Raw genomic sequence first — 7,944 nt, 5'->3', positions numbered from 1 at the left:
CCTTTATATTTAGAGTTTCTGTTATTAATATGAATGACTTTGTTGATCCGAATGTAAATAAAATACATCCCCTTCTTAACCTTTTCGACGCCGTGTCAAACACAAAAACTGCCACTCGTCACCGAAGTGTCAAAACTGAAATTCAACTTTATGCATATGCACGTAGGTCTATGTTGCTCTGTGGTCTGTGACCGATTAATCCGTCTTTGGCGTTGGACCTGCAATGCGGATATATCGGTCATTGGCGTCCAAAAGGTTAATTCCCTTTTTTGTCAATTCAATCAAGATGACTGTCAGTTGTAATAAGTATCCAAACTTTATTATTATTATTCGAAGAAAACGCGTCCAGAACACGATATTTATCAACATTATTATATTAAATCAACACCCGGAGTCTTATAACTACGGCATTAGAGTCCAATTTTGATCGTATCCTCACGAGAAGCAATAAAAATATGTTTTCTCATATCGAAATGAGCAGTCTGTTTATCAAAACCTGTGTTCAATATTCTTACCAATTATATTGGATATCATTTTATGATAAATCCCTTACATTAAATACATAGCTTTCGGCTTAAGAGATATAATTCCGATTTATTCAACCGTTCCCTTCATTGTAAACATTTGTCACTTTGACTGCATTATTTTTTACACATTATCCTTTGAGAATGAGTGTGTTTCAAACATTAAAGTACTTACATATAGTGCTACTTTCCCGAACTAGTGCGGGAAAGAGCACTTTCCGTGCGTACCTACCTATGTCGGAAGTTTAAAGGACCATATGTACTGTAAAACGTTGCACGATACACGTGCGAATAGGTAATTCGCAACTCGTGTCGATAAACCTTTGGTCGTGTTTTAATTTAACGCCACTCGTTTCGAATTTCATCTTTTCCGCACTTGTATCGTAAATAACTATTACAGTACATATGGTGCTACTATACCCCACTAGTGCGATAATTAGCACATAACGTAATTATATCGAAAATATAAAGGGCCGTATGTACTGTAGAACGTTGCACGATACACGTGCGAATAGGCAATTCGCGACTTGTGTCGGTCGTGTTTTAGGTTATCACCACTCGTTGCGAATTTCCTACTTTTCGCACATGTATAGTAAATAACTATGGTTTGCTGTAGGTAATAATAAATGTATTTCAGCTACCTATTTGTATTATGACTACATATCTTTAATTAATTAGTTAAGTACTGTAAGTTCCTTTAACACTCAAATAACATTTAAAGGCCTATAAATATTAACCCCCTTATTCATAAAACTTTACGAGCCTGATTTAGTTAAATTATGTTTTATCCCTTTCTTACACACACACAAGTCAAAATGACAGATAAGGACAAACGATTCATAGCTAATTCAGGCCAGTAACGCATTAACGCCATTAATTTTGAAATACCTACTGTACGGCTACCACCAGTTTTGACATTGACAGATTAACTCGCGTCTACGTAAATTACTTTCTATACATCTCGCTTGCACTAATATGCGAGTACGAGCGAGATGCATAGAAAGTAAGTTACTTAAACGTGAGTGAATATGTCAATGTTAAAACTGGTGCTTCTGAGCCTCTACCATCAGTTTTAACATTGACATAACGCTCACGTCTACGTAATTTACTTTCTGTACATCTCGCTTCCACTATTGCTCGCATATGCGAGTACGAGCGAGATGCATAGAAAGTAAGTTACTTAAACGTGAGTGAATATGTCAATGTTAAAACTGGTGCTTCTGAGCCTCTACCATCAGTTTTAACATTGACATAACGCTCACGTCTACGTAATTTACTTTCTGTACATCTCGCTTCCACTATTGCTCGCATATGCGAGTACGAGCGAGATGCATAGAAAGTAAGTTACGTAAACGTGAGCGTTATGTCAATGTCAAAACTGGTGGTAGCCGTACTGGTAACCGGCGGAAAGGTAAACAAATAATTAAACAGAGCTAAACTTAATTATATGAGTTATGAATATATTATGCTAAAACAACACAGAATATTTTATTATATTATTATTTATTATATTCAAGTAACAAGATTTAAAGAAAATAATTCTAGGAGAAAAGTATTTTAAATTTTAAAATATTTGTAGAAACATTAAAACAACAATAACATTTTTATATTCATTTATTTCTACGAAAAACATTAAAATGGCATTTCTATTTACGAACGTATATAAAATACAATTATAGAAAGAATACATCCAATCACTTGTATTTTAGAAGAAATTGTTCTTCTGTACCCCTAATGTATATTTAATTCCATAGCTCGACGTTTGCGTTTAGTGCCATTTTGTATGGAATTTTGAGTTTCCAAAATGTCCCGCTTGGCGCGCTGTTAAATCCCATACAAAAATATGTGTATTAGTCACTATCACTAAGTGGTACTTCAGAATCTTCTGCGTCCTTTAAACGTACTTTCTGGAATGCTGCCACAACAGTATCGAAAACCCTATCCATCTTTATATCTGCTTGTAATGTATCTTGTTCTGCATCTGCTACATGCCTGTCGAATTCTTCAAAAGTTTCCTGAGATACACTTTCCGCTATTTTCTTCAGTACTTCATCTTGATTACCTTTCACTCTACGAGCATTAAGCTTTACTAAATCGAAGAAATGTTTTGCGGGAGTCATATCTTCAATGCAGGATGGAAGTCTAAGTAATTCGTGACCTCTTAACTTCAGGGAGTTTTCAATTTTACTGATTTCATCAAACTCCGAAGTGTAGGTATCAATCAGATCTACGAGCTCACATTTTGACATTTCTTCACTATGAGGCACATCATTCCGTTCAAGCCACGCTATTATGTCAGATTTTATACTGAATAAAGTTGGTTTTTTGATAACATCGTCATGATGTTCATAATTTTGTATTATTACAACGCTTTTCTCAGGCAAGACTGGGAGAAGTTCATTTATCACCCAATTTGCAAAGTTATTTGTTGTGAAATTATCAATAGTCTTTAAAGCGTAAACTCCAGATTTCGATACAGCATACATATTTTTAACCAAACCTTTTTGGATTATCTCTATGCCTGCTTTTACTGCTGTGTTCATCAATTTGTTAAATTCTTTAAAACTGTAGTAGTTATTAAGACCGGTCATAACTGTTTCGTCAACGTATAAAATTTCTCCGTTTTCTTCGCGATATCGCACTACGTCTTTCAGATAATAATACCTCTCAAATGTCACGCTCGGTCTTTCCATGACAATGTATCCTTTAAATATTCTTAGCCAAACATATCCAAGGTTGGCCAAACATTTGCGAAACATTCGAATGTCTACGTAGTGAGGTATCTTCCCGTACAAAGCTACAAATAGATTCTTTGTTGTTGGTGCTGTATCTGGACTTGGAGATAGACTGGACGCGTTCATATAGAAAGCAATCAGGCGTTCTTGTATCAATGATCGCTCGATATCCTTAATCTCTGTTGCTTTTAAATTGGTATATTGTGTAAAAAATGTTCTCCTGTCAAGTCCAGTATAAAAATGAGCGCGTTCAAGATCACTGGAGAAAGTTTTAATCGATTTGCCCTCTTCTTCTGATTTTTGCAGTATTCGTTTGAGGAAGCGGGCTGATTCGATGTTGGACGATCTATTTAGGAAATCTTGATTAGTAACACTAGACAAGGCTTTTGATGAACACGGTTGTGCCGCCATTTTGTGTTAGTAACGCGTCTAATGAGCGCCGTCACGCGTTTGACGTCCGAATGGTTCGGCGTTCGCCGCGAAACTGCGGGGCGCGGGGCGGGACCGAGGGGCGTTGTAGCGATGTTGAGAATACGTGCGCGCTCGGTCTGGCAACGTAGCAGGCGGCCGGTTTGACTATTGTAAGCGCGATGAATTACGGTGCAACTTTTACCTGTCATAATTATTAATATTTATTCAATTTATAACAAGGTAAGTAGTTAGGTTCCTACGTAAATTAGCGTCCTTAAATATTATTCTCATGGAATTTTTTACATAAAACCAAGTTTCTATTTAAATCATTACTTATTACCACACATCGGTAACTCGTGGCATTTAGGTAGCACTTAAAAGATTAGTGATGAGCACACATCGGTAACTCGTGGCATTTAGGTAGCATGCACAGACTAGTGATGTGACAATGTTCTTCCTATACGAGTCGAGAAAAAGAAACCACTAAAAAAAGGAAATTAATTAAACTAATCTTTTAAGTGCTACCTAAATGCCAAGAGTCACCGATGTGTACTTATTACAATAGAAAAAACAATATGATATGCGGAGATTTAGCGCATTTAGCGCATTCAAACTAATTTATGATGTTTATGTCTTAAATTAAATTAACAAATGCGTCCTCAATTATGTCGCAGCAATATGTATCATAAATTAACAGCGGGAAGGGAATAAAGGGTGAAGGGTGATTATTGGGATTAAGTAATTAAAACTACAGGTTTGTTAAATATACACTAATGTATTTCTAAATAAAACAATTATCATACAAGATTACCACGACAACTTTGATATGAAATAATAAGAAAATATGTTTCACTCGTCGAAAACATAATAAATCAGTATGGATTGCAAACAAAATAACCGGTCGACTTTAACATCACCAGTACGGATAAGATGGTCGCATTTATCTCTTTCAGTCGCGTGGTATTAAAAAGTGACATTTAATTATCAAGTTGACTGGTATGTAAAACTATACATAAAAAAGTTTTTGGTATTTTTCAATCACTATCACTGAGCGGCACTTCTGAATCTTCATCTTTAAATCGTAGGTTCTGATAGCCTTTTACAACACTATCTAAGACATCGTCCATCTTCATATCTATATCCATTGTATCTCTCTCTTTATCTGCTATATTTTTATCATACTTCTCTAATGTAGATTGAGGGACACTTTCCATTATTAAATTGATGTTTACTCGTACTTTGTGGGCATTCAGTTTTATTAACTCCAAGAGATATTTAGCTGGAGTCATGTCTTCAATACAGACAGGCAGACGGAGCAACTGATGGCCTTTGAACTGAAGTGAGTTTTCAATTACACTGATTTCATCAATTTCAGAAGTGTAGGTGTCTATTAGAGACATCAGTTCACATTTCGACATATCTTCCACAAACGGTACGTTATTCCGTTCAAGCCACTCTATCATGTCTTCTTTTACACTGTATAGCGTAGGTTTCTTAATAACATCATCATGGTGATCGTATTTTTGTATTACAACAACACTTTTCTCGGGCAACAGCGGTAGTAAAGCATCTAATATCCAACTGGCAAAGTTAGATGAGGATGGCGTGAAATCATCAAGAGTCTGCATAGCATACACTCCAGTTTTCGAGACAGCGTATATGTGTTTTAATAAAACACTTTGTGACAAGTCTATATTTGCTTTTGCGGCTGTTTTCAGCAGACTGTTGTATTTTTTAAATGGATAGAGATTACAACTGGTGGTCAAAACTATTTCATCGACGTAGAAAATCTCCCTCTCCTCTTCGCGATATCGCATTATGTCTTTCAGGTAATAGTATCTTTCAAAGGTGACGCTAGGTCTTTCCATGACAATGTATCCTTTGGCTATCCTTAACCAAACATATTCATATTTGACCAAGTATTTGCGAAATGTACGAATATCAACGTATTTAGGAATCGTTCCATACAGAGCTGCGAATAGATTCTTCGTTGTAGGTGCAGTCCCTGCCGTCGCTGGACTCGGAGAACTGAGAAGACTGGCTGAGTTCAAATAGAATGCAACCAATCGGTCATGTATTACAGATCTTTCAATGTCCTTCACTTCTGTGATTTGTGTATTCGTATATTTGAGGGCCGGCATAATTCTTTTATCGAGGCCGGTGTAGAAATATATGCGTTCCATAGGGTCAGTCAAGGGTTTAACCAACATATTCTCTTCTCTAGATTTGTTCAATATGCGTTGGAGAAATCGGGCCGATTCGATGTTGCTCACGTTATTTCGAAATCTAAAATTAATAACACTTGGCGGTTGTTTCGAGGAACTCGGTTCCGCCTCCATTTTGTATAACTAACGCGTCGATGGGAAAACGTCACTCGTACAACGTCCGAAACGTTCGGCATTCGCCGCGCAACTGAGCGCCGCGTTGTCATGAATTGTTATTTCATACGTAAAAGAAGGAAAGGATGATAATAATAATCGCGCGCGTTCGAGTTGGCAACGTAGCGCGCAGCTGATGTGGATATTGAAAGCGCGACGAATGAATGTGCATCTATAGGTATTAGTATATCCTTTAAGTGACCTCAGTAAATATGAGCAAACATTTCATAATAGCCTGGCATTTAGACAAGTATAATTAATTAATCTAGTAAAACCCAACTATAAAAATTATTTACTGTACCTACCTAACTAAAAAATAATTCTGTAAATATGTATATAGTACCTACATGTAAGTTTTGTAGGTGTAAGCATTATTTAATAAATTTCTATAAATACGTTTAATTTAAAATCATTATCAATGGACACCTTAACTTCTACTAGGGCTTGCATTCCGGAATTCCGGAATTTCGAAATTCCGGAATCTCGGACAAATGGACAAATTTTCCGATATTACAATTTCGGAATTGATACCACTGAATATCGAAAATTCCGGAATTGGATTTAAGTACTTTTTTTAGGTTTTCATTCGTTTCTTATTGAAAATTGTTAAGAAACTACACTATACTGGTGTTTTTTGTCGTTATTACGTGCCTCTTAATCATTCAATGAACTATAGTATATGTTTTACTTTTCCGTTTGCTAAAGCATTGGGACAATATGGACTCATAATAATAAAAAATAATAAAGCAAAGCCATTTACTTGCTCAGAGTAGTCTGAATCCTACATAAGCGAATTTTTTGAATTGAAATTTTAAAATATTTGGACTAATATCTTCGATTCAGAGAGTAAGAGGTTTTCTCTATCAACGATTTCGGATCCTGTAGAAGCACATAATATATGATATTCTGAATCATAATTAGGAACTAGGAAGGAAAAAGTCAAACTTTTAACCTTCAACTGCTTAAACAACACCACTACCTACTAGGTTAGGAAGAGGAGGAAGCTGTTATATGTATTTAACTATTTTATAAAATTATGCATCGAATGGTTTCCTAGTAACTATGGTTTCCCCAAATAAGTACCCCGTATCATACAAGTGAATAAAAGTAACCATTTTTATAAGGTGGTTAAATAAGAGGCGAAAAAACGTACTTCAGATTAAATTTCTCTTAAACAATACTAACTTTAACAAACGTAAAGTATCAGAATTTCACCTTTTTATGTTGTTTTTACTAAAAAATCTCATAAAATTATGATAAACCCTAATTCCGGAACCAGTTCCGGAATTCCGGAATTGGAATCCAATATCGAAAATCAGTTCCGGAATTGGGAACCATCCGATATTGCAAGCCCTAACTTCTACGTTAGCCCATCGTTCTAATACAAATGTGTATAAAAAAATGGATTTCTCAAACCGCCCCTATAGATTTATAACAAAAAACGAGTACCTATTTATTTCTGGTCTTCAACTCAGTTATGCAAACTAATGTAAACTAAGTATGCCACAGTAGAAAGTATTAAAATCACTTGGTATAGAGTTACACCAAGATAAGTCTGCAACAATTTTGATAGCACACGCAGTGCAAGTGTTATTTATACGTCATAATTTCATAGAAGTTTGACGTTTAAAATAACACTTGCACTGCGTATGCTATCAAAATCACTGCAGACTTTTCTTGGTCTGGCTCTACCTAGCTAAGCCCTCGATATAAATAACTATTAACAATGAACTAATATATGGATATATTGAATCATTAAAAGAACCGTGTATGTCACTACGCAACTACTGACTACCTATTTATTTAGTAACATACTACTACATATACGTGTATTGTCAAATTAGTGGTTTTTAATTAAAAAAAATCCCATGATAAAATCATAAAATTCATGAGCCA

The sequence above is a fragment of the Cydia splendana genome, chromosome 22, assembly GCF_910591565.1.
Source record: "Cydia splendana chromosome 22, ilCydSple1.2, whole genome shotgun sequence".
Lineage (NCBI taxonomy): Eukaryota > Metazoa > Arthropoda > Insecta > Lepidoptera > Tortricidae > Cydia > Cydia splendana.
The sequence above is the reverse complement of the archived record's forward strand: the minus strand, read 5'-3'. Positions refer to the sequence as shown.